Raw genomic sequence first — 10,492 nt, forward strand, 5'->3', positions numbered from 1 at the left:
TGAATACTAAGTACTATCAATGTTGCATTTCATATTTATAGGATTAAAAAGGTTATATGCAAAATAAATCTGGCAATATCAGCTTGGTTAGGTCCCATTCCATAAACCTCAGCTCATGTAAAGCTACAAGATTGATTTCTCAATATTCAATTTCTTAGTGGAGCAAATAGTCAAGACACGCATTAGACTCTGCTCTTTTTTAAAAAGGCATCAGCATTTGCTCCTTCATGCATAATGATATTGGTAAGATCCTCAATTTGCTTTGGATTTTTCCCCATCTTTTCCATGTCCTGCATGATCTCCAAAGTCAATGAGAGTTTAGTGCATGGAAGAGTCACAGTGGTCTAGAACAGAACACAAATGTATTTGATTAAAAAAAAAAAGTCCAAGGCACTTTATAAAATATGAGGCTTAATTTTACCACCTTCTCTCAGGCAACACTCCCATTGAGATCCGTGGGAGGCTGGCTCAATTGGAGAGAGTAAAATCCAATCTAACCAGCATCTAGAAATAACTTTACCTGTAATCCCTGCACTAACACTGAAATCTAGCTACTTCTGACTTGGACGAAGACACATCCAATACGGCACAACAGGTGAAGGGAAAAACAAAACAAAACAAAACACAATACTATTTTCAGTGGTTTTCTGGTATGTTTTGTACTTTGGGCTATAAAGTGCCCAGAGAGGTTTGTTCTGTCTCCACACAATATAAAATCAGAAATAAACACTTCAGAATGCAATTTGCTAAAGGCAAAATGCACTGTTAGAACACATTATTCTAGTATTATCATTTATATGTAGCTTATATGTAATACCTTCAACTATTTTAGGTACAGCTTATTTGCACATTTAAGTTCAGAAGCAATCATTGTTCTCTGTTAAAGATTAAGAAACTGGGCATTTTGGGCATTAACTACTGATGACTTCACTATTTTTGTATATTTGTAAATATATATGTATATTTGTATTTATATTTTAAAGGGGCTGTAGCCTTACAGTGAGAGAACACCCCAGCAGGCAGGAAGGATCCAGTGATCACAGCTGTCTTGTCACTCCTCTAGGGGTTTCACCTCTCTGTCTGTTTCAGCCTCTGCTTCATCAGCTGCCAGGGAAGGAGAAGGAGGGGAGGGGATGTTATCCAGCTGAGATGGCAGCTGCCACCACCTCGCCTGTGCCCTCCAGCTTTCTCATCACAAGGTGGAAAATTTTCAAGGAGAAGTTTACTAGAAAAGTAAAAGGAAAACAAAACAAAGACTCCAGTGAAAGAAACAAACATAACAAAGCAGCTACATTTCCAGAGAATGGCTCTTTTAAGTCTTGAAATCTGTCCACAGTCTGGCACAGCTGGCAGTGATTTGGGTGCCGCAATCTCCACTGGCTTAGGCACCAAAGCTTCTATCTGACCAAGCTAGATAGCCCTTAGCTTTTTTTTTTTTTTTAATTTTATTTATTTATGATAGTCACACAGAGAGAGAGAGAGAGAGAGAGAGAGAGGCAGAGACACAGGCAGAGGGAGAAGCAGGCTCCATGCACCGGGAGCCCAACGTGGGATTCGATCCCAGGTCTCCAGGATCGCGCCCTGGGCCAAAGGCAGGCGCCAAACCGCTGTGCCACCCAGGGATCCCTAGCCCTTAGCTTTGAATCCATTTGCTTTGGCCTCAGTATTTAGTCTGGAATTATTTTCAGCACCTTCCTTATTTTATGCTCCCTGCCCCCTACTCCTACACAGGGACTTGGACTGTTCTCCCTTAACACAGAGAATCATTGCTCTATTAAATTTGTTTTCACGTTCTATTTAGACTTCCACACTTTTCTGGGTCCTGGCCCAGGAAGAGGAGAGAGTGGCCCCGTCTAGCCTACAGTGTGTTCTTTCTAGGCCCTGGAACTGAGTGTGGCACCAGCCTTTATTTTGGCAGATAATCTCAAAGTGTCTAAAATCCCTGTTCTGTTTTTGACCCATTTAGGATTTCCTGTCCAGCTCTTTTTTTTTTTATATACAAATTTATTTTTTATTGGTGTTCAATTTGCCAACCTATACAATAACACCCAGTGCTCATCCCCTCAAGTGCCCCTGTCAGTGTCTGTCACCCAGTCACCCCCACCCCCCGCCCACCTCCCCTTCCACCACCCCTACTTCGTTTCCCAGAGTTAGGAGTCTCTCATGTTCTGTCTCCCTTTCTGATATTTCCCACTCATTTTTTCTCCTTTCCCCTTTATTCCTTGTCACTATTTTTTATATTCCCCAAATGAATGAGACCATATAATGTTTGTCCTTCTCCGATTGACTTACTTCACTCAGCATAATACCCTCCAGGTCCATCCACGTCGAAGCAAATGGTGGGTATTTGTCGTTTCTAATGGCTGAGGAATATTCCATTGTACACATAGACCACAGCTTCTTTATCCATTCTTCTTTCGATGGACACCGAGGCTCCTTCCACAGTTTGGCTATTGTCTGTCCAGTTCTTCTGAAGCAAATTAATAATCCAGTAGGCAAACTGGGTTAGATTATAGCTTAGATTGGCTTTCTTCATCTGGACTTGTTAGCAGTCACCCAGACTTGTCAGAAATCACATTCCCAGCTTCTACAATAGCTTCTCCCTGTATCAGATTTTGTACCAAATGTTGGACCATCAATGAAGGTCTTTATTCTTGCCTGAGAAAAGCTTCTAACTGTGACCATTTCTGCATGTTCTCTCAGGTGACCCATTTATGCCTCTCTACTATATTTGACTTAGCATAATTCATAGCTTTGAAAAAATAATGAAAATTCTCCCCCTCAAAATCATTTTCTCTTTTCAGATTTAATTGTAACCTGGTGGGATATGAGATTTAGAAAGTAGAACACTCAGGACACCTGGGTGGCTCAGCGGTTGAGCCTCTGCCTCTGGCTCAGGGTGTGATCCTGGGGACCTGGGATCAAGTCCCTCATTGGACTCCCTGCATGGAGCCTGCTTCTCTCTCTACCTGTGTCTCTGCCTTCTCTCTGTGTGTGTCACTCATGATTAAATAAATAAAATCTTAAAAAAAAAAAAAGAACACTCAATGCAAGTGCAAACTCGTAAAGATTTCATAACAGAATTAGTTACAGACAGAGACAAACTTTAATTTAGGATAGAATTTCACCTTTAGTATATGGATCCTTCATCTGTAAGATTGATTCATTGTTTTACTTCTAGAATGAGTCCTTGTCTCAACTCCTTATTTTTGTCCACATATAAAGTTGGGCAAAAGTTAGACTTGACCTGGGAATGGTATTTGAATTAATCCAGTTCTTCATAATCTATATCCAATCACTCATGAATTTTTTATTATCATGTTGACATCATCATCATCATCATCATCATCATTCTTCTTCTTAAAGTCTTTCTTTATTGGGATGCCTGGGTGGCTCAGTTGGTTAAGTGTCTGCCTTCGGCTCAGGTCATGATCTCAGGGTCCTAGGATTGTCCCCTCATGGGGCTCCCTGCTTGGCAGAAGTCTGCTTCACCCCATCTCCCTCTCCTTCTCCCTCCCACTTGTGTCCTCTCTCTCTCAACTAAATACATAAAAATCTTTAAAAAATTATTCCTTTTTCAATCCTTTTAACTTCAGTCCACCCATCATAACATTATTCCTAGTGTTCCTGGATGGTGCCTGGACATTTGTCCTGACTTCACTTTATCCCTCATTTTATTCCTTACAAGTCTCTAGTGAAAGCTTTAAAATCACCATTTTAGTATTGTTTCTCTAGTTATCTCCATACCATAAAGAATTGTTTCCCAATTATTTTTACTGAATTTCACCTTCTATTCTTTGCTTTCATTATGCTTCTCAATATACAACATAATGTCCACGTATTGGTGTCTGTGACTACACACAACCTCAAACCAAATACCTTTCCAATTTTATTTCCTAAGTTTCTTTCATCAGATACCTTCTATATTTGTTTCCACAATCACCATTCCTCATTCATACTATGAATTTTTCTACTTTTGCTACCATTTTTCCTCCTAAGATAAATGTCATCCCCATTCTCAGCATACATAAATCCTACCCCAGCTAAAAGTAAACTCTTTATCTTCAGATGGTAAGGATAAAGATCTTGTTTTACTCTTTGTATTCCAAGTGCTTACCAGGGTGTATACATATGACAGATTTTCAGAATAAGAGTAAAAGAATGCATGAACAAACAAATTCATATGAGTATTATGCTGGTTCCTTAACTGATCCCTGAAAATACCACTTTTGTCCCTCCATCTTTTCTCAGTTTCTCATTTTACTCCCTAAAAGCGGAACCTCCCTTTTCCTCTGTTGACCTTAAAGGTTAACTCAAGACCCATTACTTTATAAAGCTTTTCCTCACTGTGGGTCATCATAGTCCTTCCCTGCTTTGTCAAACTGACTGAGCCATATCACACAGTCTGGCCCTTGATTATGTACTGCCTTTATGGTTCCTTAACTGTTTCCAAGTATGTAAATCTCTTCTTCCCAAATTGACAACTCTATACCTTCTCAAGGGCAAAGACTGTGTCTCCTGTATGCCACACAAATCTATCACAGTACTAGGGCTTCAGAGGCAAACAGTTGTTGAGATGACCCTCCAGCTGAATGAAGTCAACCTTCACAACTTTTAAAAATAGAATGTTGACCTTGCCAACTGAGAGCGGGGTAGCCAAGGCATATGGATCCTCCTCTCCTCAGCAAGAGAAGAGCAGCACTTCAGGCTCTGGTGAGAGTGCGTCCTTGAAGTGACTGCTATTTGCCACATTCCAAAACTAGTTGAGTGATATCATACTCAGAGAAGAAAAGTCTAAGGAAACTGTTCCCTGCTTTGGACTTTATTCTAGCTATATCAAATCACTTGGAGAACCTTTTAAATGCAAATTCCATGCCTGTATTGGCTCATGAGCAAGTTTCTCACCATGACCTCTGATTCCTGGAAACCAGACTTTCCTGAATTACTTCTTAAATGGACTTCCCTAGGTTTTTATTGCTGGACCAGTAGTGGCACAGTTGTATGATGGTCAAGAGTGTTGCCTCTGGATTCCCACCACCAATTCAGCTTTCATTTCCTTCACTTAATAACTGTATTCCTTTGGTCCAATTACCAAACTATTAAGCTTGTTTGTGTGAAGGGGATATTAAGTGCCTCTTTGTTGTGTAGATACAATTTAGAAAAACACTTAACACTGCCTGGCTCGTGGTGAGACTTAAATACATATTAGCTACTTTGATTCCCTAAAATGGGCAAATGGCTATTTTAGGCAGTCAAAATAGCTTAATATATATTTAATATGGACTGTGCCCCTGCATATTCTGTAGAATGATTGCTGAAATTATTACAGGATAATTTTTCAAAGACAAAGAAGGGCCTTCTTAAAATTTTATCAAAATAATGTTTCCATCTCTAGAAAATATAGTAGTAGAGTATCAAATTGTAGTAGAGCACGAAAAAAATATGATAGGCTATGCTTTACCAGATGGTAAGAATTGCATAACTTGATTTTTTTTCACTTTTTATTTGATTACTTGAAAATTCAGAATTTAATTCATGATTACTCACTTTATCCACATTTACTGGACAGGTTGATATATTTAACTTCTTATCCACCTACATGGATTTATGGTTTTATTATTTTTAATATAACAATCTTACTGTTTTCAAGCTTTTTAAAAATAGGCTGAAATTAGCAAAAAGGAAATAGTTGTTGAATCTTTTCAGCTTATCAGAAACTGCTCATTTAATTAATTTTTTACATTTATTTTTTAATTTTTTTTTAATTTTTTTTTTTTATTTATGATAGTCACAGAGAAAAAGAGAGGCAGAGACACAGGCAGAGGGAGAAGCAGGCTCCATGCACCGGGAGCCCGATGTGGGACCCGATCCCGGGTCTCCAGGATCGCGCCCTGGGCCAAAGGCAGGTGCCAAACCGCTGCGCCACCCAGGGATCCCTACATTTATTTTTGAAAAAGTGATCAGAGTTTACAGATCCATGTGATTAAACAAAATTAAAGTAATACGATAAAATAAGCTCCTCTCCATCCCTGTCCCACTTGCCCATTTGTTCTTACCCAATCACATACAATTTCTATTAGCTTGTGTATATATGCACAATTTTAAATGTTCTTTATGTATACAAAAATAAACATGAATGCATATTATTTGATAAATTTTACATAAAAAATAGAATATTCTACTCTTCTGTATAATGATTTACATTTTGCTTTTTTATCTAAAAGATTTTCTAGAGATCAATGCATGTAAGGCTACAGCCTTCATCTTTACAGCTACATATTACTTATTATTTCATATAGCTATATGGATTTCCATATTTTACTTAGCCAGTCCATTTAGGTTGTTAACAATTTTGTGTTATTTTAAACAACAATATAGTGAATAATCTCATACATAAGCATTTTTGTATACGCATGAATATCTATAGGATAAATCCTCTCAATTAGGATTGGTGTATCAAAGAATATATTCTTCTATAATTTCGATAAGTACTATCAAGGAGTCCTCAATGGAAGAACATGCAAGAATGTATGAGAATGTCTATTTACATAGCCCCACCAAGGTACCACTATTAAACTTTTGGATTTTGCCAATTTGAGAATCTTCTTAAAAAGTGAGGTTTGGCATCTTTTTATATTTTATATTTAAATGTGATTTATACTTCCTATTTTTTTATGTGTATGTGGCCTTTGCCCATTTTTCTGTTGGGTTGTGAGCTCTTTTCTTGACACTGTCTTGGGGCCCTTTATTATTAGAGAGCTTAACCTTTTGTGATGAATTTCAGTTATTTTTTTTTCCTCTGGTTTGTCATTTGTCTTTGGAGAAATGTTTATTTTAAAAAGTTTTGAAAGTTGGTTTTCTTGGCTACCATACATGTAGGAATTGTTCAAATAAATTTAGTTAAAGGCAGTATATTCGGTAGCAGCAAATGTTTATGTAAGTTGTGTGAAGCCTCAGGGTTCCACAAGGCATGTCTATGGAGCTTCTTGAAATAAGTATGATAATGGTTTAAATGTCAAACACATATGCATTCCATCTCCATCAGACGTGCCACAAAGCTATATATCTTAGTGGTGGAATATCAAGACATAAAGATATATAGATATTTACATTAGTTGAAAAACCATCAATCTTGTAAATAAACCTCTGAACTACTGGAAGAAGGATTTCAGATTTGTTTCATTTCAAATCCTCTACTTCTGTATTTGAATATTCCTCTAGAACAGGAGTGAGCTTGCTTTCTTTTCTTTCTTTCTTTCTTTCTTTCTTTCTTTCTTTCTTTTTTTTTTTTTTTTTTTTTTTTGTATTTGAGCTTTTTTATTCCATAATGGGAAATCTATGCAGAGCCCTAAAGGGGAGCTAAAGGGATTCAAAGCAGGATGTAAGGCAACAGTAGACTCTAACTTCTCTGCTTCCCCCTTATGCATACTCTTTCTCTTTTCCTTCATCTTCCCATGCCTAGAAGCAACTGACTCACTCAGAAGGACCCTAGGATGCCACTGATGCAGTTTCAAAGTCAAGGCTCAGTCTATCTCATAATCCTAATAAAAATAATGTAATGACAACTGTTTTTTTTTTAAGTATCAATAACTTTTTTTGCTTGCAAATCCATAAGCCTGTCTATTCTTGCTTAATGGAAGTATAACCTAAATCACACATTCTCTATAATTATCTTTTTTTTTTCCAGGAATGTAAATGATATCTTTATAGTAATCAGATTCATAGCATTTCTGGAGGTTTAGTGGTCAGAAGAATCTCTAAGACCACCATGTAAAGATCCCATCAAATGGGGTTGCCTGGGTGACTCTGTGGTTGTGTGTCTGCCTTTGGTTCAGAGTGTGGTCCCGTGGTCTTGGGATTGAGTCCCACATTGGACTCTCTGCACGGAGCCTACTTCTCCCTCCTCTGCCTATGTCTCTGCCTCTCTCTGTGTCTCTCATGAATAAATAAATAAAATCTTTAAAAAAAAAAAAAAGATCCCACCAAATGGAGGAACTGCCTCTTCAGTATCTCTAGCTCACAGTCACATAGTCTAATCATATAGAATTAATTGCCCCACAAGTAGCTGTTTCCATTTTTCCCACATTCTTATTGTTGGAAAGTTTCTTTTCATATTGAATTCTTGTTCCTTCCACTCATTAATATACCTTGGTTCTCTGCAGCTACACATGATAATATCTAACTTTATTCAATAAAGACAAATATTTAAAGACAGTTATCATATCCCCTTCTCTATCCTCTTCTCCAACTTTCTGTTCCCTAAAGTAAAGTTGTGTTGTTACTTCCCCTATATTTCAAATTGGGAAGACTCTCACATTCTTGGTTACTGTTCTTTAGGCTCACGTCAAGGTCCTTTACAAAGCAGCAGTGCCTGGGGTGCCTGGGTTGCTCAGTCAGTTAAGCCACCAACTCTTGGTTTTGGCTCAGGTCATGATCTTCAGTCATGAGGGCAGGACAAGCCCCGTGTTGGACTCTGCATTCAGCATGCAGTCAGCTTGAGATTGTCTCCCTCTGCCCCTCCCCCTGCTTGTGGTCTCTCTCTCTCTCTCTCTCTCTTTAAAATAAAAATTAAAAAGAAAATGAAAAAGAATCAGTGCCTAAGGAACACAATTCTGTATGTGGGGACTAGCCAGTACAGAGATCATGTGGCCTAGATAGTACCTTTTTTGTTCTTTGCTGTTTCATCCTTTCTGAATCTTTAATTTGCCTCGAAATCTGAATCCTCTAAATTTATCAAAGAGCAGTATGTATGTGCTTATGTATACATAAAGTTTAGTCCATATGGCCTTAAGGCTTTCCCAGCCTTTGAAACTAGAAGGGCACCTAGTGATCATTTTGTCCAACTGGTTCACTTTACAGATGGAGGAAAAGGTTGAGAGGACATATATAGTAGGAGAGCTTTCTGAAAAGCTCAGATCTTCTTTAATGGCTACATAATGGAGCTTTCAGACCTACAGCCATGTGTTTTAACTGTAATAGGCCAGTCATCCAATGCCATATGCGGTAGGTAGAATAATGACCTCCTAAAGGTGTCTATGTCCTAAATTTTAGAATTTGTGAATATGTTACTTTACATGGGAAAAGGAACTTTATGGATGTAACTAAAGTTCAAAATCTTGAGACAGATCGCTTATCCTAGATTATCCAGGTGTGCCCAGTCTAACCACATGAGTCACTAAAAGGGGAGAACCTTTCCTGGCTGCAGTCAGAGAACAAAAGGAGAAGCATCAGAGTTCTGCAACATTGTTTGCTCTGAGGTGCAGCAAGGGGACCAGGAGCCAAGGAATGAGGACTAACATCTACAGGTTAAAAAAAAGGCAAGGAAATAGATTTTTCCCTGGAGTTCCCATTAAGGTATGCAGCCCTATCAACAACTTCATCTTAAACCAGTCAGACCCATGTTAAACTTCTGACTTACAGAACCCCAAGGTAATAAATGCTTGTTGTACTAAGCCACCAAGCTTGCAATAATTCGTTACAGCAATAATAGAAAACTAATATACCAGAAAAGCCCAAATACTAAGCCAAATGCATTCACAGTTTTTTAAGCCCCAAGCATTAAAGACACGCAGTATGTGCAAAGTATTATGAAGCCAAATTTGCTTTGTTTGATAGCCATATTCTCATAACGAGCTAGGCCTTTTTAGAAATTGCATTAATAACTCAGGGTACCATTTAGTCATTATTGCTTCACTGTGTTAGCCGTTATCCTTTTGATGAGAACCTAAATCTCCTGAGTCACAGGGAATGGCTCCTGTACTGGGAAAAGTACCAGTGTAGATGAATCTTTCATATTATCATTTTTAGAAGCGTGTTTGTAGGGTATTTGGGAGCTCTGTCCTGTTTTACACCTGGGTTCACATGGCATTCACTTCCATAATGAAGGCCAACTTATACTAAGTAAATATGTTTCTACACCAAGTTAGAATTCTGTTAATTTAGTAAATGCTTGGAGAGACCATGATTTTTTTTCTGAGAAGTTGAGAACAATGAAGACTGCTTGGGGCCTTTTGTTAAACCCTTGGCTTCAGAAATGCACTGCCACCTGAGTACTCACTCCTCCATGAGCAGGGATGTGGTTATATTTCATGACCTTGAGGTACCTTTCAAAGAAGAAAATACTTCTTAGCACATATTGAATAATTATTTTCTACTAGGTAATGGGCTGGTCTCCTCCTTCCACATTCTTTAGAACATGGTGGGAATTCAGCAAAGTTTATTGAATGAATTAGTAATTAATTGTAATTAATGTAATTAATTCATTAGTAATGAATTGAATGAATTAGTAAATTCCTAAAGCACAGAAAGAAACAATTAAAAAAAAAAAAAAAACTTGTGCTTAGATCTTCACAACAGCATCTGGGAAAGTTGGGGTTTAAGTGGAGTCATTATGAAGATCAAATCAAGCCAAAGGAGAACTAAAGCAACACCCCCTCAAACTTTATGTAATACATATATTTTTTTTGCATGTGGTTTTTAATACCTAAATTTT

This window comes from Canis lupus, chromosome 35 (genome assembly GCF_048164855.1).
Source record: "Canis lupus baileyi chromosome 35, mCanLup2.hap1, whole genome shotgun sequence".
NCBI lineage: Eukaryota > Metazoa > Chordata > Mammalia > Carnivora > Canidae > Canis > Canis lupus.